The sequence below is a fragment of the Pyxicephalus adspersus genome, chromosome 4, assembly GCF_032062135.1.
Source record: "Pyxicephalus adspersus chromosome 4, UCB_Pads_2.0, whole genome shotgun sequence".
Lineage (NCBI taxonomy): Eukaryota > Metazoa > Chordata > Amphibia > Anura > Pyxicephalidae > Pyxicephalus > Pyxicephalus adspersus.
In genome coordinates, this window is record NC_092861.1 from 138,876,462 (window position 1) to 138,901,867 (window position 25,406).

Here is a 25,406-nt window from a genome sequence, read left to right on the forward strand (position 1 = left end):
GCATTCAGGACTGGCCAAGAGCCTCCTGGGATGCATGACGTAGATAATGCGGGAGGCTCTGCGCTCGCATTCATTCTTGATTGCCCTTTAAAAAAAAAAGGCGTTGCACTTAAAAAAACCCTAACAAAATAAATTTTTTAAAAAAAGGGTTGTCTACCCTGTTATGTAAAGTAAAAATTCTGTGTTTAGTTACGTTTAAAAAAAAGGCTAAAATAAATCTGCAGGGGTCTGACATTCTTCAAATGAAACCTGTGAATATTTTTAAATATGATATTAGTATTTTTTATTTGTATATTTTTATAGATTATATATGTATTTATTTATTGTTCATGTATTTTTGGATCAGTGGGCGAATGTGCCGGAATTATAAATAGAATGAATAGTACAAAGAAAAACACTTTTTATTTAAAGAACAGATGTTGAGCGAATTCCGGAGTATAAAAATTCCCTTGAGAAAATCCATGCAAATATTTTTTGAGCTGAACATTGCTTGGAAACTAACCTAAAGAATAAATATACACAAGTTTAGCTACTTTTTGAAAAGTTGTCACCTTTTTATGCTTTGCCAACATTTTTGGAAGAACAAGTACTATCTGTTAACAGATAAAAGAGTATTTATCTATGTAGTTTGAATGTCTATTCTGTTTAAAGTGTTTCTAAAACCAAAACATTATTTATTTATTTTTTGAACAGAGAGGGGAAATAAGACTCCGTTAGTTTGTTAGTGTTCTTGTTGGGTAGATTCACCCTGGAAAAAAAGTGATGGAAAATCCAAAACTACAACAGAAGGTATGGGACCTCTTCTGATAGGAACACTTGGCTTGGCCACAACCATCTAAGGGTGAATTTTAATTTTTGTAGGGCATTCATGTCACTTCTAATTTTTGGGCTGTATACATAGCAAAGTGAATCATCCTCTGGGTAGGGATCTATTAGATGGTAAGCCTTTTTGGGCAGCATCCTCTACTCCTCCTGTGTCTGCATCTGTCTGTCATTTGCAATCCCTATTAATTGTACAGAGCTGCATAATAGGTTGGTACTGTAAAAATGCAGTTTATTAATAATAATAATAATAATAATAATTCACTTAGCTTAGTAGATGAGATGAAGGTTTTCTGACTTCCATACAGGAAAAAAAATCCTTATTTAAATTTTTTTAAATGAATATGTATGAATATGTGATTGGGTATTATTTGTAAAGTAAATTACCTCCACAAACACCAAGCTAAGAGAAATATCCCTTGCAAAGTGAACAACCTAAATGCCTTTAGTAAATACCCCCTATATGTCAATCACCTAAATCTGGTCAAACTCTTACTTAATGGGACTTTTATATTCAGTCTACTGGTTATTATTAAAATTCAAATATAATTCACAAAACTTTCGCTCACTGTCAACGGTTCTGAAGGAGATGACAAGCATGATATTCTTCTTCCTTGCGTCAGTTTTGGTGGCGTGGTTTACCACGATATACATTTTATTTTGACCCATTACATAATGGATTTCCAGTAACTCTACACAACATCCTTCTACCATCAAGGCCAGTTCTTTAACAATTAATGTGGGGTAAAACATTTCCTATTTACTGTACAGCTGTCTTTTAGAGGCTAGGGCAGCCCTAATTTGTCATTAACCTCAATTTTCAGATTGGGTAGGAACAATGTTTACTGCTTACTGTAGGTGTCTGCATGTTACAGTAAAGCCTGTGGAAATATAATACCTAGCTATTCATTACAGAAAAACATGCTTTACCTGCCACATGAAATATTTCCTACAATCTTTTGTCACCGAATGAGTAATACGTGTACATGAGCGGAGCGTAACAAGCAAGCCATTGCATCTTATAAGACCACCAGATGAGCAGTTCTGAAAAAATTGTGATTTGATCTGATACTTTATCCATTTCAGTGATTTTGTTTTTATTTTATTTTTCTGAACTGTTACACTTTTATCTTTCATGTTATAAATTGTATGGAGTAAACACTACTCGAAAAAATATTTTTTATGTGCATTCCTATTTCAGTATGCAAAGCAACAAAATGGGAATATTTTGAAGGTGCTGGTGGTGGGGGTTATTTTCTATGCCCACTGTAAATATACTGTCTTCTGTTCAAAAAGTTAAAATATTTTCCAATTCTGTTTTGCAGGTCTTGAGATTCATGCACATTAAAATCCTAACATGTGACTTGTGTACCTATATTACTATAGACGTCATGATGGGTAAGTGTCTAGCACTCTTCCTTATAGCACTGGGGTCCCAGGTTGGAATCTTTGGCAGGACATTTTCTGCATGGAGTTTGCAAGTTCTTATTGTCTTTCATCTCACAACCCAAAAACATATTGATTATATAAACATGCTATGTTAGTTGATTTCACCCAAAATGGTCTTGGGCTACGTACACACGTCAGATGTTTCTCGTTCGATTATCGCTTCAGGGCTGCTATCGGACAAGAATCTGATGTGTGTACAGTGCCTGTCCGACATCATTCATGGATCCGTTCTGGCGGATCCACGAATGACGTACGATCATAATACAAGTGAATGGGAGAGAGCACAGCGGGGCCACTCACTCGTTCTCCCCTCTTCATAGAGCAGAACGGCGCTGTATGTACAACACTGTTTCATGCATCTTTCAGTCTTTTGTTGTTGGAAAAGATCGTGAAAGATCCTTTCCAAAGTCAAAATTCTAACCTGTGTACATAGCTTTAGACTGTATTAGTGATATATGGCTATGGTAGCAGGGACATTAGATTATAGGATCCTCTGAGGGACAGTTAGTGACATGTCTATGGATCTGTAAAGAGCTCCGCACAAAATGTCAGTGCTATATAAATACATAATAATAGTAATATGCGGATGAATTAGTCTCCTGGGTACCTGAAAGGTTAAATATTAATTCAACAAAGCTACCATATTAGATGTTGACAAAAAGTTAAACTATGCCAATGAGCTCATGTGAGATGACGATATCTATTTGCTTAGTGTGTTTGCAAAGTATGCTTTGTTAAAATAGTCATCAGTGTTATGTATTCTTATGTGTTTGAATCTTGCTTGGACTTAGGGATGGCCTCAGAGGAAAAGTTTGTTTGCAAACCTAAGATGTAAAATTCTCTGCCTTAGATATTATCAGACAAAGTCAACACACATTATTAAAATGCTGGCAAATAGAGCCACGTCTCCATGTGTTTAGCTGGATAGTCATATTGAAAAAAAGCAAAAGGGTTATTTCAAAAAGGATGACATTATTTGCTGTCAAAGTATTGTGGAAAATTTGGAGAACATTCTTCTTTTGGGTACTGCAATTTGGGATTTATGAACAGGCCACATATATCTGGGCCAATGTAGGTGAGACCAGTGATGGGACATATGGTACATAAGGGAAAAGGTTTGACCTATAACCCATGTTCTGTGCTTCCCCTAACATAGAGGAGGGTAAGCAACAAAAGCCAGGTAACATCCTCCCTAAAGATGAACCCTTTCAAGATTTTTGTCAAACTTAGTTCTGCAATAGAGCAAAGGTCAGTGGCTCCGCTGGCAGGACATGTAAGTATAACCTGCTTTGAATACAGTTTGGGTTTTTGAAAATGTTTTAAATCACATTATTATTAGATGAAATATAGAATATTATTAGGTTGTACAGTTCCTGCATATTTTTCTGTATAATATGTCTGGAATATATTTATGCAGACTTGTAAAGTTGCTCAAAAAGGTCAACTTAAGGTTAGATCCCCTTCCATAACTCCAATTTCCCAGTAGCTTTAAATACGTAATGGTTTGTACTGAACTTTTTGTTTATGTTAAGTTTTACATCAATGGTAAGTGAGAAGAGAGAAGTAAATAGGGTATTTTTGATATTTTAAAAGGCTTAATTGCTTTTTGAGCATTACAATAACTGACAAGCCTGATATGTATTTCCTCATCAAGGGGTTATTTCTATTTGTGGAAATCTCCATGACTAAAGATATATAGAGATGTTTTCTAATTGTCACTGAAAATGTTCCATAGCGATCCATTCCAATAACAGAATGATGAGTGAGCTCTGTAGACAACGCTGTTTGGGGGGAAGGATGAGCAGAAGGCGTCCTGCTGCGTTCTCCCCATAGGAAATAGCAGCAATGGTAAGCTGTTGGTTGTTCAATGATCCAGCAGGAGTGATCACTGAGCAATGTTGGGGGGACAACTGAATAGGCACTCAAATTTTGCCTTGATGGGAAGAAACACATCTGAAAAAGTTGATTCAGATGTAGAGCATGTTTAACCTCGTTTTAACACTTTAAAAGCAAGGAGTGAATAGATTTCATATAAACCTGGCATAGCCATAAGTCCAAGTAGAATGTTACCGTGTGAATCTACTACCAGCAAGTGGGAGGTCCACTTGATACTGCTTACAGAACTCAAGCTTGTGCATTTTATATATTTATATGATTGGATTGTCTGTATTACTCACCCTTGTTTGGAGTCTAAGTTAAGTAAAGTCACTAGAACAAGTAATAAAGAGACCCTTTCCTATGACAACTATCTTACTTCCTATTGCATATCCGGGGCAGAAAGTGAAGGGAAATTGGCCCAATAGGACAAAATCAGCATAAAAGTTTGTGAATAGGGTTTTAACCCTTAGCTACTCTAATTATAGGAAAAAAATTTTTTGGCTTTACACAAACTTCAATTTATATAGCACTTCAGGACTTGCTTTGTCTTGTTAAACACATGAACTTGTGTTGATAAACATCTGAGCCCTCTACGACTTATCTGAGCCCTCCAATGCCTCGTTATCATGATGAATTCAATATTTCAAAAGGGACATGTTCTTTTTAAGGGCTTTTTTTCTTCACGTTTTATTCAAACTCAGTGATTTAGAAATCTATTGAACTCAAGCACCCCACTGTCATTATGCAGGCAAAGCACATGCAGTAGAAAAGTAGGGCATTTCTTTAAAAATACATGAATATTTCGTCTTAAACCAAAAGAAAAATGGCATAGAAATCCCATGAAGTTGTGAATGGTGTCACTTTGAATTGGGACTCTGTAGGTGTAGGAAAAGTTTCTCTAATCAAGAAAATTCCAAATGAAATTAGAAAGAATTCCAACACACTAAACCTCTGAAGGACATTCAGGCTTTTTTTTTGTGCGGGTAGAGGAAAATAGGCTTTGTAAGAAGGATCTTCTCACTGAGGCCAACTTTGTGCTGCATGAGAACTTGCTTGGAAGTGTATGTGTGTTCCAAATGAAAAAGCTTTAACAGCGCTTTGATCTTAGACTTACACCACCTGATAGAAAGGACGCACTTGGCAATGCACGTTTCCTTCACACAATACCCCTTTATCATCAGGAATAAGTATGGAAACAAAGACTTTTTTCTCAGATTGTTTTATATTCTTATAAAACCCCAAAGTCTTGGTAGCCAAGTGAAAAGTTTCTGAACAAAAGCAAAGCGTGTTATTTCATTGACATGGATGGTGGTCTTTATAACTCTTTGGAGCTGGATTTAGTTTCCCTTGTGAAATTTTCTCTGTGAGCCAAACCAAGCTCTTTTTTTAAGTAGAGGTAAACTCAATCACTAAAATCTGATATGTGCTTTAATTCGGTAATGATAATTTCAAGGCACTTTTCAATCTTTTTTTATTTGTAGCTTTTGATAAAAAGGCTATTTGGTGACCCTTCCATTAAGGTCTTTGTTTGGGCACTCCTTGTTGTTGGGTGATGGCCAGGTCCCAGTTGGCACCCAGTCACATACACCCCTGATGGAGACTAAAAGTGGCACACATTGTACTGACATGGTCCACTGCTGTTACTAAAGGAAAATGGTCCTGAGCAATGATATACAGCCAACACTGGAGTTATTGTAGAGAAGAAATGGCTGAAACAGGATGGAAGAGATAAGCAACACTCAAATGCAGTAAAAAGATGAAAAAAGGTTTCTCTATTCATTTTTTTTATAATACAACTAAATGTTATCTAGTTGGAGTTAGGTTTACTCCAATTTTGTAAGCATACACCCTACCTCCCATTCTTGCACCCCATCCAAACTGTTTTCTTTAAAATTCATCCATGCTTAACTGTTTTTTCTTGGGGTTTCTGAACCCACATTCTTCCTTTTCTTCATGCATTTGCAAAACGGGTGGTCTTCAGCGTTCTGCAATGTTGGGCTGTGAGCCCAGGGTGTGTGCATTATGGCGTGGACTTACAGGAAGCAAGTTAATGATATTCGCTATCATTTAAATTGGAAGGGTATTGGGGGCCATTGGTATTGTTTCTACAGAACAACAGAGTTCTGCAATGTAAATTGCTAAAAAAAAGCTTGGTGAATTTATTAGAAACTAGAGACCTAAATTTTAATGGAGGTGGCAAAGAAGCGTATTTATGGAACCCTTTCACCTAAAATGGCAGGAATTGAACTTGGCTATGCGCAAAACGGTCTTTACCTTAGCAGCCTAAGTGTTAGGGCCTACAGCATCATCAAATGTGGTCACCTGCTTTCTCCACCCATTGTTCTTGTGTATTTATAAAGATCCTCCATGATGAATGCTAGAGGAAAAACTTTTTTGGCACATGGGAACAAAGGTTCCTGAAGGTGTTTATCTGTGAAAATATCCCCAGTACTGAAATTCATGTGGCTTGTGTTCATGCAGCACTTTACAGTGTCCATAGTCATGTCAATATATTTCCTTCAGAGGAGCTCACAAAATAATGTTCCTAACAAAGCCCAAGGCCTGGTTTGGCAAAAGCCAATAAACTCACTAGTACATAGTTGGGATATGAGAGCAATCTCACTTAAACTTAGGGAGAACATAAAAACTTCATGTGAATCCTGTGTCCTGCCAGGGGTTTGAACCTGGGATCTTAGCACTGCCCCTAACTCCTAAAGGCAGCCAAATGTTTATTCTATGTAGCCACCAAATATAGTGGTGTGAATGAACTACTAAAATCACCCCTGTGCCCTTAGGGTTTGTGGTATATACAGCTTGTCAAGGATAATTTGAAATACTTAAGTACAGCATGGAAGAAGTAAGGATGAGTAGAGAGAAGTTATATAAACATAGAAAATAAATGAATGGAGTAATATGCAAATGAGAAAACAACAAAAGGGCCGAGGGGTGACATGAGATAATTCAGTTATACAGTGAGTGTGAAAAGCCCAAATGTCTGGTACCTGACACACAAGTTGAGACGTTATATGTGGTTACATCAGATGTTTATTGTTCAAAAGATTGGTGTCCAGATAGAATCTGATTGATAATCCATCTTAGCCCCAAGTACGTTATTGCTTCATTATTTACTGAATAAACATAAAATTACATATTATTCAGAGGAGTAAACAGACCCATTTGTTGTTTTAGTTACTTTTAGAGCATGGAAGGCCTTGTAGCCCTTCTGTCAGGTGTTCATTGTTGTCTGCGTCCCATCGGGGGACTTACCTCTCTATTTGTTCTGGTGACCATTGTCACTGAAAAAAAGTGAAGGGAGATCCAATTTTTTAGGGAACAAGGGAAACTTTTAATGGGAATACCAATTCTGGAGACAACTAGTGATGATTTCTTCCCACCATTTCTAACTTTAAGTTGAGTATTTCTGAAAGTAATTGAAGTGAAATTTCCCTTCATGATATACAGGCAGCAAAGAATAACATATACGTCGTTCTAACCCTTCCCCTCTCTATCCGAAGGTAAAAGTTTTGGCTATACATACCCATAAGTACCCATTTTAATTTAAATATTTATATAACACATGAGTTTTTTTGGCATTTGAACAGCTCTATATACAGAACTTAATAAATAGACCTATCACCAGATACAGTATTTTTTACATTAAGTGTGTTAGTTGTGTGTGAAATACAACTAAACCGTTTCTAGATCTCCCAGAGATCACAGCGCTTTTCCCGTTAATGTCTTCATTAGACAGAAGAATAAAGTTCTTGTTTGTCTAGTGTATTTGTTAAAATGTATGCTTTTGTTTTGTATAGAGAAGTTTGCAATCCCTTTTAGATTGACCTTTTCTTCCAATTTCCATGCCATAATGTTGTCCCTGAAACAGGTATCTCCATCAGAAGATTTTCACGCAGCTACTGTTCTGACGCCAACTCAAAATGTTGGGTTTCCCATAGGTTCTCTGTGTTAGTGACACTGGTTTCCATGATAAATAAAGGGGTGAATCTCCCCAGTAGGGACACAGAGTCAGGGACTAGCAACATGAGGAGTATATACAACAGGCACATACAACTGTAGCATATCTTTTCAGACTACTATTGTCAAAGACAAACTGGTAATGTTGGAAATTTTCAACCATTCGCACCTATGATTAGTGCCCAGAAATGTATGAAGAGATCATACAACGAAAAATAATCTTTCTGTCTTCAGCACATGTGAGAGAAAATTAAAATAATAAATATATTTTCACAAGGCAGGAAACAGGAAAAGTTGGAGAGAAATGAATCAGAATTCAGAAATGTTTGAAGAACATTAAATTATGGGTAAAAGGTATTCAGACTCATACGTCAAACATGCAGAACATATTTTAGTACCAATTCAAGCTGAGTTCAGGATATAATTGTTATAATTGTATCATCATTCTGCCCTGGGCTTTCTGCCCAAGGAGATCTGAGTTTACACAGAAACGTTCTCTTATACAAGTTGTCATTTAATAATTATAATGATGGGCTTAATATCTTTGGGGTTCTGGAATCATTGTGTTGCTGCAACCATTTAGTGGATATCTCTGGAAGGAGAGATAAATTCTAGCAGATTTCTTCTGGTCAATTAGGGGTATTAAAGGTGGTTAATAGGGGATAAAGGCAAAAATATTTGGTTAACAGTTTTTATTTTTACTCTTTTTCCAATGCATGTTCCCAATAGTTTGCAAAAAGCACCTGAAACTTCTCAAAGGGTTCTGTTGGATCTGTGAGGAATCAATGGTACTGTTAGCATTGACAGCCAGCTCAGTCTGCTGCTACCTAAAAGAGGACAGGTCCATGAGAAAACTTCCAGTTTTGCAGAAGGTCCTATGGGTGATCCTCAAGTTATTCCTGTTCAAGCGAAAGAATAGAAGAATGAGCTGATAGAGAGAGGGGGGCACATATGTGTAGGAGATACAGAGCAAGCAAAACTATTCGGCTTGTGGTAAGAGGGAACCAAAGGAACCAATAAGCCCTCCAACTGAATCCGTGGCCCTGATTTATTTAAGCTCTTGAAGGCTGGAGAGGATACACTTTCATTAGTGAATTTGGGTGATTCAGCAAAACTGGAATGTATTTCTTCAAAGTCATTTGCAATTTGCTGGCAAATGTTTTGAACCCTGGACCAGATCCATTCCAGGTTTGCTAGATCACCCAGCTTCACTGATGAAAGTGTATCTTCTCCAGCCTTGTCTGCATATAGTTTGCAGGTTCTCACTATGTTTGTGTGGGTTTCCTCTAGGTACTCCGGTTTCCTGACACATTCCAAAAACATTCAGTTAGGGTAATTGGCTTCCCCCGAAATAAACCTTAGACTGTAATAATGACATATGACAGAGTTAGGGATATTAGATTGTGAGCCCCATTGAGGGACTGCTAGTGACATGACTATGGACTTTGTAAAGCGCTGCACAATATGTCGCCTCCATATAAATACTGTTAAATAATATTAATAATAATTGATAGAAACTTCTTAGAACAGAATTTGACCTCTGTCTTTTGGGTTGATTGATACCCAGCATGAGACTGAGGATATCTTGTGGCAACACAGAATTATTGTTAAGGACAGCTTTGGATTAAAGGTGAGTATTGAATTGAGATTTGTAATATTGTATATTGTCTGGAGGTCCTGAAAAATTACCCCTATTTGGGTTTAAGTTAATGGAAAAATATTTTTTCACTTCCTTTGTTCAGTCTGAGTTTGCAATTAATGTTTCTGGGTATCTGGTTCAGAAGACCAACCTAATTTTCATTTCAGTGCCCTTACTGAGAAACTGAGCCAGAAATGGTTATACACAATACCTAGAATTCAAAACCGCTTTGCCATTAAAAAAATTTCTCTTTCACTAAGATATAACTTTGTTAACAGCATTCTTATTAAACACAAGGTTAAACACAGCGCATTTAATCAAATATCATTCGACTCACTGAAAAGTGCACATTATCCTTGATGGACTACTTAGCTTGCTGAATATACACAAAAGCCATTATGGAAGCCGCTCCGAAAGTGCATTTACTGTTTGTTCATGCTCACAGAAGCAGACCATTGCAACATTTAACCACTGTGTCTGGTTAATTTTTAAGGCATTTTCAAACATTAACTTTAATAGATAAAAACTTCATGGGGGGGGGGGGGGGATAGATTGCATTTGCAATGTTGACATCCTTTGGTGATCTTTTACAAAGGGCAAAATGCTCACTAGGTTTGGAAATATTTGGAGCACTGATGGTCATTATTTAGATACGTAGGTGCTAAAGGGTAATGACAGCTAAAAGACTAAATATTAAGCTAAAATTGATATATTTTTACGCTGCAATGTGAATTTTTGGGTTCTTCATATTGAACAAAGTGATGCTGTATTAAAATCCACTTTGCATAAAATACCCAACCATTTTTAAAGGTAAAATAAATACTTTGTCTTACACATGATTTGATGATTAAAGTCAACACAGCTTCTCATTCCCTACAATAATTAAAATTTTACTTTGCAGGATGAATACCCTTCCGTAGTAAATTGCTCCAAAAAGTCACAGAGAATACTTTTCAGTATGCCACAGACCCACCTTCTATCTTTGTAATGATGACACCAATCCTGACTTTCTCCTGTGGGCCTTTAATTACCTTGAAGATGCCAAGCATTGTTTTAACGTGCATCTTGTTAGAAAAGGGTGCACATGACGGTGCATTGGCAACCTAATGATTTTGAATAGGCTACCTTAATAAAAGCATGTTTACATGCATGCATGAACACACTTCATATATCTGAAGGGGTCCTAAGAGAGATTTGTTGGTATCACTATTTTGCTGATCACTGTTCTCCTTGCTGGAGGCTCTGATAGGGAAAGAAAAACTCTGCTTCTACCAAGATGATCACATGGACAAGTGGGGGAGAAGAACAAGACATGATAAGCTGGAAATAGGGGAAAGATCAAGCTGCATAGCCACCACGAGTAATACTGGTGACTAATTTTTTGCTCTTTGCCTGCCCTTTTTGGGCACTGCTTCAGTTCATCTTTAAAGCTACATGTTTTTCAATCAATTCTTAAAAAAGCTTTACAACGGATATCCACAATTTTGTAAGTTTCAGTATAGTTCCAATTCGGTCTCAGTGATCTACAAAAAAAAGGCATGAATGTTACTTTTTTTGTCCTTCCAGAGTTGATCCTCTAGGTCTTGGCACGGGCCCGTGCATTTGGCCTTAAAAGCCCATTATGTATTTTCTTTTCTTTAAACCGGCCATTTCCAATTAGGAACATTTCCTACTAAATTATTCTAAACAACAAATTACGATTTTCTCATGTCCAGCTGCCAAGCCATCAACTTTAATCACTTTCAGCTTCCATATTCGAAAGGCATTCTTCTCTCTGCCTAAACTAAAGGTGAATCACTCGAGCTGCAATGCATGATTGTTTTTTGTCATTATGGCAGCAAAGTAGCAAATGAGTCTAGCAATCAGCTCCCCCAAACAATGTTTATTTCAGATGTTTTTGAAATACACATTTCTCAATGGTTTCCATTTGCAGGCAAAAACACGGTATGAATGTAGTTGAATTCATCCTTTCAGAAGGACATTGGCCCCTTTGCTTGCCATTTTTTTTCATCCGTTTACATTTATTTTGAAGGAAATATCTAATTAAACTTTCAGAACTCTCCAAGCTTTTAAACTTTGAGCGATTGTTTAAAATGTTCGTATCAGGTCTCTGAATGTTGGCTCAAACAGAGGGAGAATTTCTGTGTTTTGCTGGGAGTTTAATCCTCCTAAGAATCCAGGAATCAAACTGTAGCTAATGTTTGTCACCTGCAAGTCTTCCCAACCTAAAATAAACCTTCGTTTAATCACGGCGGTGGGCGGCTGACGTGAAGCAGTGTCTGATGGCTTGCAAATGGATGCTGTGAATTGCTTCAATTGTACCTTCGTCGTAAGATGGGGCTGTTTAAAGAGCGATAGTTTATTTTTCAGCTGTCAGGTTAATGTTATTTTCCCTTTATATGTCTAAATCTTCTAAATATTATTTTGCAGTTCATTCCAAACATCAATATACACAAGAACGTGGAAAATTAACTTCTCTCGTCAGTGGCCCATAAATCACCAAACCTGGGTTTCTTGTACTGTAAATATTAGGTGTGTGCTTTTTGGGGGGAATGCTTTATAATGAACTTCACATTTACTATGATAAGCAATATTAAAGTGCAGTAAAAGTTAAAATCCCTGCTAGCACCAAAATTGATCCTACACAGTGCTTTTTCAGGCCTTTTACTTATTGACCTACACAGTATTGTATTGCATTGTATTTTATTTAGATGGTCATCATATTTCACAACTAATGCAGCCCTGATGAAGGTGGGCATCTGCTCCCCCCAAAACGCTTTGGCTTATTTACTTATTTCAACCAATAAAAGTTGAGGAGTTTTTATTAGTTGAATGTGCTTTTATTTTTATATTTTTTCTGCTATTAACCCAACTTAATCATTTTTCTTACTAGTTTTGCCCTTGCTAGGAAGGATTCAATTTCTTCATTTATCTTAGTGGATATTAGTCGTGCTTGAATATGGCTAACTTTAATTTAGTCCAGACATTTTTGATCGCTGAACCCTGTTTGAGCTGAACACAATCCATGTTTTCCTTTGTTAGGGTTTACAATAGGAAGGTATAGGAAGGTACAGGAACCTCCCTCAAAAACCACAAGCCAATGGAAACACTCCCTTCTGTGTATTTTCACAATAAACAATGTATACATTGAGCCTGTTGTTACAGTACACAATGATGGAGCATTCCTATTGGCTAGAGGTGGTCAGGGGCAGTTCTCAACTGAAAATCTTCTCACTGTGTACCTTAGCAACAAGCCATCAAAGCTATTAGGTATACTCTGTTCTTTTAGAAGTAAACCAAATGTTGGGTATTTGGGTCAGTTGGATAATTCAAACAAAATAAATAGTGGTTATTTTCCTTGGGAAAGAAAGTTATAGTAAATCTTCCAAGAGAACACTTGATCTGGTTACAAACTTTTAAATCTGGAAAAATTTGATGCTGTTTCTGAGTAAGGCATTATGGGTAAGAAAATAAAAAGGAAAGAAAAGCCACTGACTGAAAAAAGATGATAAAGAAAAAAACATGTTAAACATAAGTAAATCATCCCTAAAATGCATAAAACACTACACAGTACTTAATACCGAACGTGTTGCTGAGACATATAAACGTAGCATGACCATTGTCCTGGATTGATTAAAATGTCCAGTGATGATCAGCTAATTGAAACATGCCAGGACTTTTGCACAGAACAAGCTTTATTATGTTTCAGTTGATATATTGTTGTTTTTAGTTTTTGTGCATTTGTCAATTCGTTTCTTTAATATAATTGCTGTCAGTTTTTTTATTAGGTCTGAGCCAAATAAAGGAAATAATAAAAGAAAGATCAAGAAAATTCCAGGTTGTATGACCACTCTATATTTGCCTGTGTCTCGGTGAAGTGTTTGAAGCATTGTATTTGATAATAGGTAGCTTTATGGATATTGAAGATGTTCTGAACTCAGGAGCAGGTGGAGGCCATGGACCAATACTTCTGGTGGCCTGTCAGCATCTGATTTTTTTCACTTTTTTGCCTTGTTCTGCATTCTGTCTCAGCAGTGTGAAAAGGAACACGCCTTTGGTTTATGATGTCTTACGTTTTTTGGCATTCCCAACTGGGGAAAAAGTGTGGATAAATCCCAAGAAGTTGCTTTTTTTTGCTCTTCCTAATGTGATTCTATAACCATGCATGCTCCTTGGAATGGCCATTTGGTGGTTGACACATGCCTTTATGTCTACCCACCTTCTAATGAATGTCTGGTTAACAGTGTTGAGTTTTATATTGTTAGGTTTCTTTTAGATCAAAGGATAACGTCTAACAAATTATCATTGTGACAGCAGATCTGCTGTTTCTCTTTTCTGGCAAGGCTTTTCTAGCCCACTTGTTTATTTATCCCAGTGTGACCTGGAGTACATAAACATTTGTCTTGTGGTTATCTAGCACTTCATGGAAATACTGAATTAACCCTGGACACACTGATATACTCCCTAGCAAACAAGGTTAGCATATAGAATGTATTGCAATGTGTGTTCAAGCTGGCTAACTTCCTCAAAATTCCTCAAAAAACTCCATAGTGCATGATCCTACATGCAAAAAACGTCCTTATAGCATATTGCAATGGCCGTATTGGGCCTTATTTATTAAAGCTCTCCAAGACTGGGGAGGATACATTTTGCACCTGAAACTTCTCAAATGGTTCTGTTGAATATAATGTCTCCTTGTGAAGTGAGGAATCAATGTTACTGTTAGCATTGACAGCCAGCTCAACCTGCTGCTGCCTAAAAAAAGGACAGGTCCGTGAGAAAACTTGGTAAGGTTTAGGTTCCAGTTTTGCAGAAGGTCCAATGGGTGATCCTCAAGTTTTTCCTGGTAAAGTGAAAGAATAGAAGAATGAGCGGATAATAGAGAGAGAGACAGAGCAAGCATAACTATTAGGCTTGTGGGAAGAGGGAACTAAAGGAACCAATAAGCCCTCCAACTGAAGCAGTGGACCTGATAGTTTAAAGTTCTCCAAGACTGAAGAGCATACACTTTCATCAGTGAGCCTGGGTGATCCAAAAAAACTTGGAATGACATTCCAAGTTCATTTGCTATTTGTTAGCAAATGTTTTCAATCCTGAACCAGATTCTTTGCAGGTTTGCTGGATTACTCAGGTTCAGTGATGAAAGTGTATCTTCTCTGTAGCTTTATTAAATGAGGCTCATTGTGCCAATACAGGGAAGAAAGTCTTAGCTGGAGGATGGGGAGCTCTTTAGTACCTTACAGTCAACGAGAACTTGTGTGTGCTGTGTTTATACTCACCGCATTGTATTGCATAGCAGCATATAGCACAACATACATACATAGGTCACATAACCTAACCTAACTAGGTAAAATGTAACATTTTACATTTTGGTAGCTTTTAATAGAATAAATACTGGAGATCTCACTAGCTAAATGTGATCTGGTTGGATTTAAATCTAAGTATCTCTTAAAAGATATCTAAACCCGGGATCAAAGATGTAATGTACTGCATTAGTTTTCCAGAACTGAACAGTTCCTTTAACTTCCTATTCACCAAACTGATATTTAAAACAATTTTATTAGCTACCAGTATATAATTACATACAGAACACCTTCATATATAGATGGGGAGAGGAAGAAATTTTAATCAGGAAAGCAGCCAAGGGTCACAAGGCTGCTTCTCAATAGATACATCCAGTGAGTGTTGTCACCCTAGAATGGGAAGTGTGTTCCTGGTAAAACCAGAATAAAGAAAATTATCAACTTGGAATGAAAATCCCATCTGATGTGAACAAAAGCCAGTTCACATCAGACCCTTTATACTCATTTCAGTAAGGCAATGTACAAATGTGCATGTGTGTTACTTTTAGGGATTTCTGTAACATTGCTTCAACGTAGGCAAAGTCACTCACTGGAACATAAGCGCTTATTATAGAAGCTATGACTTTTGTAATAACTTGTAATGTTGACTTCATAATTTGCTAAAACCAATCTTGCACCACCAGTTGATTGTTGCTATCAGCTAATATTCTACCTCTGTAGGGTATCCTGGTATTCCTTAAACTTTGTAGGGACCAGTATTCATCTTCGTTGTTCTAGGTAGGTTCTAGGTAAGCTAGGTACACACTTCCAATAATTATCGTTAGAAAACGAACGATTACGACCGATCAACGATTATGCACAATTATATTTGAACGATTGTATTCTGCACAATTCTGTACACGCTGTAACGATACGATCGTTAAAATATAATCCACCAATAGTGTACACACGCTAGATACAATTGTTTGAACGATGCAGGGAGTGACAAGTAAAGGAGAAATTGTATTGCAGAAACATGCACGATCACTGAACAACCATACACATGATAGCAAACGATCGTCGGCCAATCAGATCCACCGTGAGAGTCGTTCATTTCCAATGACAATCCTTGTTCGTCAAGTCGTTGGTCAGTTGTTGGTCATCTTTTTTGTGAACGATTTTCGGCCGATCGGTCGTTCGTTTCCAATGATAATTTTTGGAAGTGTGTACGCAGCTTAACTGGAAATGACCACTAGAAGAGGAGGGGGCATAGCGGGGTGCCATCCATTTGTCCACCACCCCCAAAGTGTACAACACTCATTCATTTATATGTCACTGCAGGTGATCACAAAACCATTTCCAGCAACAGAAATCTAATGTCTATCTGTCCCTGTTAATATAAAGGAAAAGTAGTTGTGAAGAAATGGGTATTAGCCTTAAATGGCGTAAATAAAACGCTCCCTAAGGCTGGAGAAGATATACTATCATGGGAGAGAATAGTTTTCTTACAAAAAGCATTGGCTATTAGCTGGCAAATGTTTTAAACCCTGGACCAAATCCATTCAAAATTTGCTGGATCACCCAGGTTCCCATATGATAATCTTTTCAAATCTTAGATAGCTTTAATAAATCAGGCCTTCTTCCCTATTGCCAAAAGTTGGGAGGTATGGTAGTTTGATAAGTGTTGTAGAGTTCCCATGTGTGGTTCTAATATCCATTCAATCCCTACAATAGGTTTTGCAGACTGGTATATGGTATAAAACACACATTTTATTATTTGAACGCTATGTACCTTTAATAGTCCTACCATACTTATTTTTTTTACTGCATTGCCTTCTGCAGCTTGGATGTTAAGCACAACAAACAAGGTCTCTGCTGTGGTTTTGATCGGAGTTCCGAACTAAATTAAGACATCATTATGTCTTGATCCTGGGCTAATCTAATGTGATTCAGTATACTGACCCCAGGTCACGCTAATCCTCCAGTGGTCATGTGGTTACTTGTGAAAGTCTCATTGAACAAAACTTTGCTGTAAGCAACCCAGGGATGAATTGAAGATTATCCAGCTACCAAGGATTCTTAATCAATCGCAACATGTGCTTGTGATTTCATGTGTTTATTTATTTTCATTTTTACGTCAACTTTCGGCTGTATTAGCCACTGGTTTCCTAAACACCTTTATTAAAAAAATTAGTTTTGCAACCTTCTTCTATTTATAGCTGGGTGCTATGAAGGAACATTCTCAAGGTTTCACAGAAAGGGCTGTTTTCCTAATGGCAAAAAAAAAAAAAGTTTAAAAATCCCCTGAACAAAGGCCCTGTGACTGTGACTTAACAGAACTTTCCCTTAAAGCTGAACTTGGATCAAAAATCCAAACACAATGATGAAATCTAAATCTGAACTGCTTTTACCTGCAAAAGAGTTTATATTTCTACCAGTCCAGTTCTGATATGTATACAGCTCTGCTACATTGCTCAATCATGTCTAGCAGGGAATGAGACCTGATTTTTCTCTGCTGTGGTCGAGGAGGTCATATATTAAAGGACATTGTATTAGTTAGGATGCTTTGGTAATATGTTAATAATGTGGGTATTCTCTAACAATAGTTGATGAATATATAGGCTGAACTTTCATTGAAAATGGCCATTATTATTTAGGTTGCTATGCCTTTTTCTTAGCCCATAGCATTTCCCAGCAACTACCAGCCAATATAAGTACTCAGCATAAAAAATCCCTGCTCATGCTCACCAGAAGCTACACCTACAGCCTACCATTGGATTAGTATTTGGTCACAACTCCCAGTGGCTAGATCTCTGTATCTGGACAACCCAGGTAAGTAGGTACATTGATCTGGAAAGCCTGCTCTTGTTTGATTGATGTGTGTTTTTTTATTCAGAGTTAATATCCCAACAGCAGCCAGCAAATGGAAGCACTCCCTACCATTTACCTAGACTTAAAAGCTAGGGGGCTGGGCTTTTGATGGAACAGGGACAGGGCAGTAGCAGTCATGTTGTAAGCCCCTCCATGACAAGCAGAATCTCGCTCTTGGCCACCTGCCTCTTACAGTCTACATTTGGGTAGATAGTAAATGCCATCAGTATTGTTTATAACTCCCAGTATGGACTGGAGGAGCACTAGGCTTCAGTGAGCAGGTCTCTATATCCAGACATCCTAGGTAGTTCAAAATATTAATCAGGAATGCCCAATCTATGTTTAATAATTTGCCTTTTTTTTAGCTTGAATCAATCTCCAACGACTACCAGGCAATTGAAAAAATCCCTACTTTTTTTTATTAAAAAAGCTATTATATTTATATCACCAAGGTGTTAGACCGAATGTGGGGCTTTTGATGGCACAGGGACTGGGCAGTGGTAGTATTTGTTGGTCATGTTGGAATCCCCTTAATGACAAGCAGGCTCCTGGCCACCGGAAGTTCCACCTACAGTCCACTCTGGGGTAGACAAATGATCATCAATATTGTTTAAAACTCCCAGTGAGGAATGGAGGGAATGGAACACAAAATGGAGAGTATGGAATACAGTGGCCAGATCTCTGTACACGGACCTCGTAGTTAGGTAGGTAGGAGCATTGATCAGGAAATGCCGTTCTTTATTTAAATGATGGCCCTTTCTTTAATTAATATTCCTTGAAACGCCGAATATCTGCTCTTGGTCACCTGAAGTTCAACCTACAATCTACCTTTGTATAGACAGGAAATGTCATCATTATTGTTTACTCCCAGTGTGGACTGGGATATTCCCAGGACATCCTAGGTAGGTAGAAAAATGGATCCGAAATTCTTATTCTTTGTTTGGACTATGTGCCTTTATTTAGCTACAGGCATTCCCCAAAAACTACCCACTGTTTACTTAGGTAGAAGACAGAAAACAGGCCTTCTAATGGTGCAGAAACAGGTGCAATCTATGGCGGTCATGCTACAAGCCCTCCTTGACAAGTTCCTGGCCATCAGAACCAGCAGTCTACCATTGGGTAAACAGAAGATGGCATCACCATTGTTTACAACTTCCAATGTGGATTGGAGGGGACTGGGCCTCAGTGGACAGATCTCTAAATTTATCATTTCCAAGCAGGGCAATCAATTTACTTTTTTGGTACACTTTGGAGGGCCAACACATAAACATTCTTTCGTGAATGCATGCAGTTATCTGTAAGGTTTTTCCATTCTAACCACAGAACTGAAGAGTAGGCAACATTTTAAGTTCTAAATTCTTCAGTTGAAAGGTTTATTTGGCAATTTCAGGTTTAAGTTTACTTTAAGACAATGACTCAGTAGCCTGTGTTGTCCACATTCACCTCGTACAATTCCACTTCAACAATTCCAACCATCATTTAAACCTCTGACATGTCTCCTTTTTGCTCTGCACGAATGGCTGTTCTTCCATAACCAACACAATGTCATTTTTTTTCAGAGGATGTGACCTTATAAGCTGACAGTGAGGTACTCATGATTGAATACTGCAATGATTTACAAATATTTATCTCAGCAGTAAAAGATGTTTTAATTCTGTATGGGTGTCACGGCCCATGCAGTGTCTGGTTATTTGTTGATCCCGTTGCCAAGACGACGCCCCTTCTAATAATAGTAGACTGGAGAGTGGCCAGGATGAATCCGCACAGAGTCCTTCTTTATGAGTTTACTGTAATGTAAATGTTTGACAAATGGATTAATCCAGAATTGTGATAGAAAAAAGCCGGTAAAATAACATCTGCCCAATGACTTTTTCCTCCGCCACTGATTTAGGTATTATGACAAAATGTTTTTTTAAGGATAGTATATACCTACCAAAAATTTGCTTAAACCCCTCTTAATAATTGCCCCCCTTCTATTGCTTAAACCCCCCTTTAATAATTGGCCCCTTAATCCCCCTTTGTGACACTATATTCATAGTTCTCCAGCCCCACCAAGAACAAAAATGATCCCTGTTGACACACAACATTTCGACACAGGAAAACACTTTGTAACTCCTTAATTTGCCAACCATAAAAATTATATATATCTATACACTTTTCAGTAATATTAGCTTTTTGAAATACTAAATTATTACTATCTTTTGTTTATGTACCACCAACATATAACACATCATCTATACTCACATCACAATCTAATGTCCCTACTATAGTCATATAGGGCAATTTTGGGGAGAAGCCAATTAAACTAATTGCATGTTTTTTGGAGGAATCCAGGCAAAGATGAAGAGAACAAAAAAACTCCATGCAGATAGTTTCCTGGCCCAGATTTTATGGAAGTATATAATGGAAAGAGTGACAAATAGACTTTGATCTAAAGGAGGCACAGTCCCTAGAAAAATCAGGCTTCGGTGGATCAAGCAACCCAGATTGATCAGCCAATCCAAAACTGATAGTTTGTTTTTTAATGGTAGGCGTTAGATTGTTAAATTTGTTTAAAGAGCTAAACATGGAGTTTAAAAAAAAAATTACAAAATCCATATAAGCTTTACTGTGTAGGGGGTGGAACTACGGCACCGCGGGTTAATGCATGTTATGTATGTTACCGTGCTTTATTGCACGCGATACACATTACTGTGCTGCAGGTGCAATACAGGTTTGATGCAGTTGCACTGCATGACTATTAATACGAATGAGCTTCCTTAATGCAAAGCATAATACCAATAATGCATAAAAAACAATAACCCATGTGTGTATGACAATAAACCAATATGTCATGATCTGACTAGGCACTTTTAGTAAATTTGCATCTGTCATTAAAATAATTACTGATGCCAAAAAAGTCATTGTTCAAGTACGTGACACAGAGTGACAACATTCTGTCACTGCCTCCCAATTGTGCTCCTGCATCAGCATTTTACAGACTAAAAGTGGCTGTTTCAACACAATATATGTAGACATTGTCAGCTGTTGCCATCATCAAGAAACCAGCTTTGAGAATTGCCATGAAACCATTAAAGTGCATGTACACTGAATATATATGTGTACTGTTTAAATAGCCCAAGGATTTGATTAACCACTAGTTCATAAATTTTGGGCATCTTGCATATCCCAACCAAAGACACACAATTTTTTGGTATGACAATATGACCTACACCAGATGGCTTATTGGGCAGGGAAATATACAATCAATGTTGTCCAATTACTCGGCATGTGATCACTGTAGTGCCAGATCCACAACACTATTTGTCTTACTGCTGAGACTTTCTGCAAAGTCCTTGTGTTGGTGAAGGTCCCCGAGGAGAGTCTACATTCATCAAAAAGGATGTAAGTGTTCCAGGTTAACCCACCTTTAATCTGTAGAAAGTGGGCACATAAAATTACTATGTAGTAAGTTTACATTAATGCCAAAGGGCCAAGGCAAGAAATTGTTCTGGTTGTCTAGTTTAAGGCCTGGTTGACACTGCAGTAATGTTACATACGTTGGTGCACTCACTGGCTTACTGCTGATTTTGAATTATTATTATTATTATTTGAATGGCACCCCAAAACCCTAAGTCAGTACATCTGCTGTGCTGTTACTCAAACTTTAGAAGTGTTCCAGCTACAGAAATACATAGTTGCTAGTATTTATTTTGCGATTTAGAGATCTAAACAGCTCTGCTATTACAAAATAATAAAAAGATTTTCCTAACATCAAAATGATTTGGCCCCATAAGCACCCATCTGACCTTTATCTTGTTTTCCAAAAAGAAATACTGAGCTTAATGAGCAGTACATGTTGGCTATATTGCAACTAATCCACTTCTCACTTTCATCCTCTGTCAGGTTCCATTGCAAGTTTCAGTCTGCCAATTCCTATTTCACACACTTAGATACAGGAGGCCTGTTGTGACTGCTGTGACTGATTAATACCCAAACACATAAAAAAAAAATAATTTCAGGTTTATAACATTTAACTTCAATTAGCCTAAAATTTTCCCGGCTGTCTGTACATTTCTGGACAGTTTGCAGACCTGATTTCAGACTTATATTATTTGATCGTTCAGTATTTTATGGTATGTCCGAGCAGATGTTTGGAATAAGTAGTGTATAAGGAGACATTCTGTTCTGCTTGTGGCACTACCTGATCTGAGCTGTTATTCTACCCCCTGAATGCTGAGTAAAAACATACTGAGTCCATACTTTACTGCCTTCTTCTGAGACAATGACGAACGCACGCCCCGGCGCCTACTGTCAGCGCCTGCCAGCTTATATTAGCTCTCTGATTCTCATCAACCTATGTTGCTTTTGACACTGTTGATCACCAAGTTTCCAAGGATCCCTTCTCAGTACTGTAAAATGGCATTGTGCCAAAAGTTTTTTTTCTTTTAGTCACAGAACTGTCTCCACGCCACATACTTTCATTGGCTTTATAAAAGGATTATTAATTCTGTAATCAGTTGTATTTCCTCTACAGTCGTATTATACAGAGAAACTAAAAAAGCTGCCCAGACGCAGAGCATTTCATTAATTAATCTTATCCATGTGTGCAGCACTCCGTAAATTAAACCTTGCCCAGATGCAAAGTGCCCCATAAAGGAAAGGCACCCAGCTGTAGGGAGCTCCATAAAGTAAAGCTGCCTAACTGCACAGAGCTCTGCAAACTGAAGCTGTCCATCAGCACTGTTTTAATGTAGAATTTTTTTTTTTTAACTCATTAGAAGGTAAATTTTGATGGAGTTTGCAAAAAGAATATCCAGTTTAGCCGCCTATCCCCAACAGGGCCAGTTTCAGAATATTTCCAACTCATTCCACCCATGCCATTTTGTTATTTGTAGCCATGGATAAAGATGGGGGTCCTGGGAAATTGTCCAGTTTGCCCTATCCCCAAACTGTCTCTGATCCTCAGATTCACCCACCTGCCAGTGTCTACAGCCAACTTAACCTGCTCAACCACCCACTAACCAGCCTTCCCCACCCTGAAACTAGTCCTGATCCCCATTTCCTGCATATTCACCCATGCTCCATGTCTATAACTTAATTCACAATGACTTGAGAAACTCAAATGTCCTCATATTTTCCTCCCATTGCCCAGCCACCCTTCAACACCCCTTTTAAATTCTCTAGACTGAATAAGAGCCAGCAACAACAGATTGGGATTGGAAAAGCACATACAGCAATAAATATAACTATACAACCCAACATTCCAGGAAAAACATAACATAAAAGGTTATAATTAATTCATGGAGGGTTGCATGTCATACAAGGCATTATAATGATAAAAGATCAAAGGTTTTTTTTTTTAATTTAAAAAACTATTGATATTTTTGGTCTCCAGCCTCGGGGGCCAATATCAATTACTCATAGACAGTCACACAGCATAGTCAACTGTTCATAGCCAACTGACTTTGCGACTTTGAGAACATCACACTGAGGATGAGTTCTCCAAAAACTATGCCACCATTAAAACCATTGCCTTCTAGGATCTCAGTCAAACACCGATATCGGGGCTCTAACCATTGAACCATCAAAAAATACCCCCCAAGGGATGGGAAGGCATTAAACGTCTACTGACTTCTTATCCCAATTCTTGACCCTATCACCACCAATCTCCTTTTCCTAACCCCAAACGTTTTCCCTTTACACCCTGTCTCTATGCTTTTCTTTTTTCTGGGACTATCTCTCCAGTTCTGGTTTTGTAATATAGATAGATTGGACTGCAATGAATGTTCAATATGACATATAAAACTAACATATTTAATCACTGGAAGAATGAAGTACACTATTGACCTAAACTCTCCTTCAGCACGGTATTATGTCTTCATTTGAATACAGATATTCTATAAAATGGTGCAATAGCATTTATTTGCACACCTTATCTAGAATAAAACTGCTTGAGTACAGGTGAGCACATTTATCTGACTTTTTTAACCGCCCAGGAAGGAAAGTGGTTCAATAAATTGGTTATTGTACATATGGAATGTTTATCTTTTTTCCATCTTGTTTTTGTAGGAAAAAAAAGGAAACTTTCCTTCTGTAGCAGTTACAGTTGTGACATATTATAACTTTGTATCTACACTTTGAGATAACAGAGGTCTGAGCAAGTGCCAGAGCGCAATCCAGGTCAAAATTGTTTAAATATTAACAGGTAACTTAACAAATAGTTGTACAGTATATGCACCTCAGCTTTTTATTATTCGTTTATGTTGAGGTGAATGACTGCAATTTCCATTTATTATATATGCTTTACGGTTAGGTTTGGGGGACATATATGTTGCCAGCTGCAAGTGGGTAGAGATAGTGGGGCAGATGTCAGGATACCAACTAAATGTCTCTTACATTGCTGCCCAATTGGAAGAATGTCACCCTTACAGATAGCCAAAAAGGTCATTGGTATCTGGTTAACAGACTTGAGAGTCACAAACTGCTCAAGGAAACCCTAACAACCTTTGGAGGAACCCTAGGGTTTTATGAAACTCTGGTTGAGAAACACCGATTTAAGCTGTATTGTAGAAGTGATCCAGTAAAATGTGTCCTCTATGGGTTCCACAGGTCTCTTCTACTTGACATATTTAGTAACCATTTAATCAACAAAATCTGAAAAATTCTATTTTACCCAAAATAGGATTTTTACTGTTTGTTTTGCACTAAAATTATTATTTGTGTACTGATCTGATCTACAGGTCTGATAAGGAGTAGGGCAAATATAATTTGAAACTCTCATGTAATATGCAGTATAATATTCTAGGGTTTTTAAGTAATTTTCAGGCCAACAATTAGCATTTTAATAAGAGTGTGTGAAAAATGTAAAAACTGTTCTGGCTATAAAAGGGTTACCTTCGTTCCCTGGAGACAACAATAAGTGAGAGGAATTCCCCTCTGAGACAGTTGTGATAGAACAGGTGTCCCCGCCAGAAGATTGTAATCATCTCTTGTTATGAAGACAACTGTAATATTTTGGATTTCTTATTGAATTTTGTCCTGGTAACAATGGTCACCAGGACAAATACAGAGGGGAAAGTCCCAAGTGGGAACACTGATTTTGACAGAAATCTAAACCTTCTCTACTCTGTTGAAAGCTAAGTTCAATATATATATATATATATATATATATATATATATATATATATAATGTAAAATATATATAAATCAGTAAATCAGGTGACCACAGGGAAATAAAGATGGTCTTGCAAAATTCAAATTTTTTTTATGCAAAAAAACCCCCTAAATTTTGAGCACTAATCCTACTTCTTAGGCCAAGTATAGTTTATGAAAACAAAAGCTAAAACTGTATGTGTTTATTGTTGCAGTGTCTTGCAGTGATTTGTTTTACTTTCCGTCCCACGTTCACAAGAGAAAATCTTTCCTCAATTAGGTAATTATCACCAGATTGTGTGTCTACATTGAAAAATTTACTCAAATTCACCTTTCTGTGGCAACCGTAAAACTGAAAA

At 37.4% G+C, this 25,406-nt stretch overlaps 1 long non-coding RNA gene across 1 annotated transcript in view; it reads left to right on the plus strand.

The window, feature by feature from the left end:
- Positions 1–25,406, plus strand: part of LOC140329478 (uncharacterized) — a 69,160-nt gene that overhangs the window by 21,256 nt on the left and 22,498 nt on the right. Inside the window, exon 2 of the long non-coding RNA XR_011920490.1 lies at positions 2,148–2,220. This is a non-coding gene — a long non-coding RNA (uncharacterized lncRNA). The remainder of the gene's footprint in view (positions 1–2,147; positions 2,221–25,406) is intronic.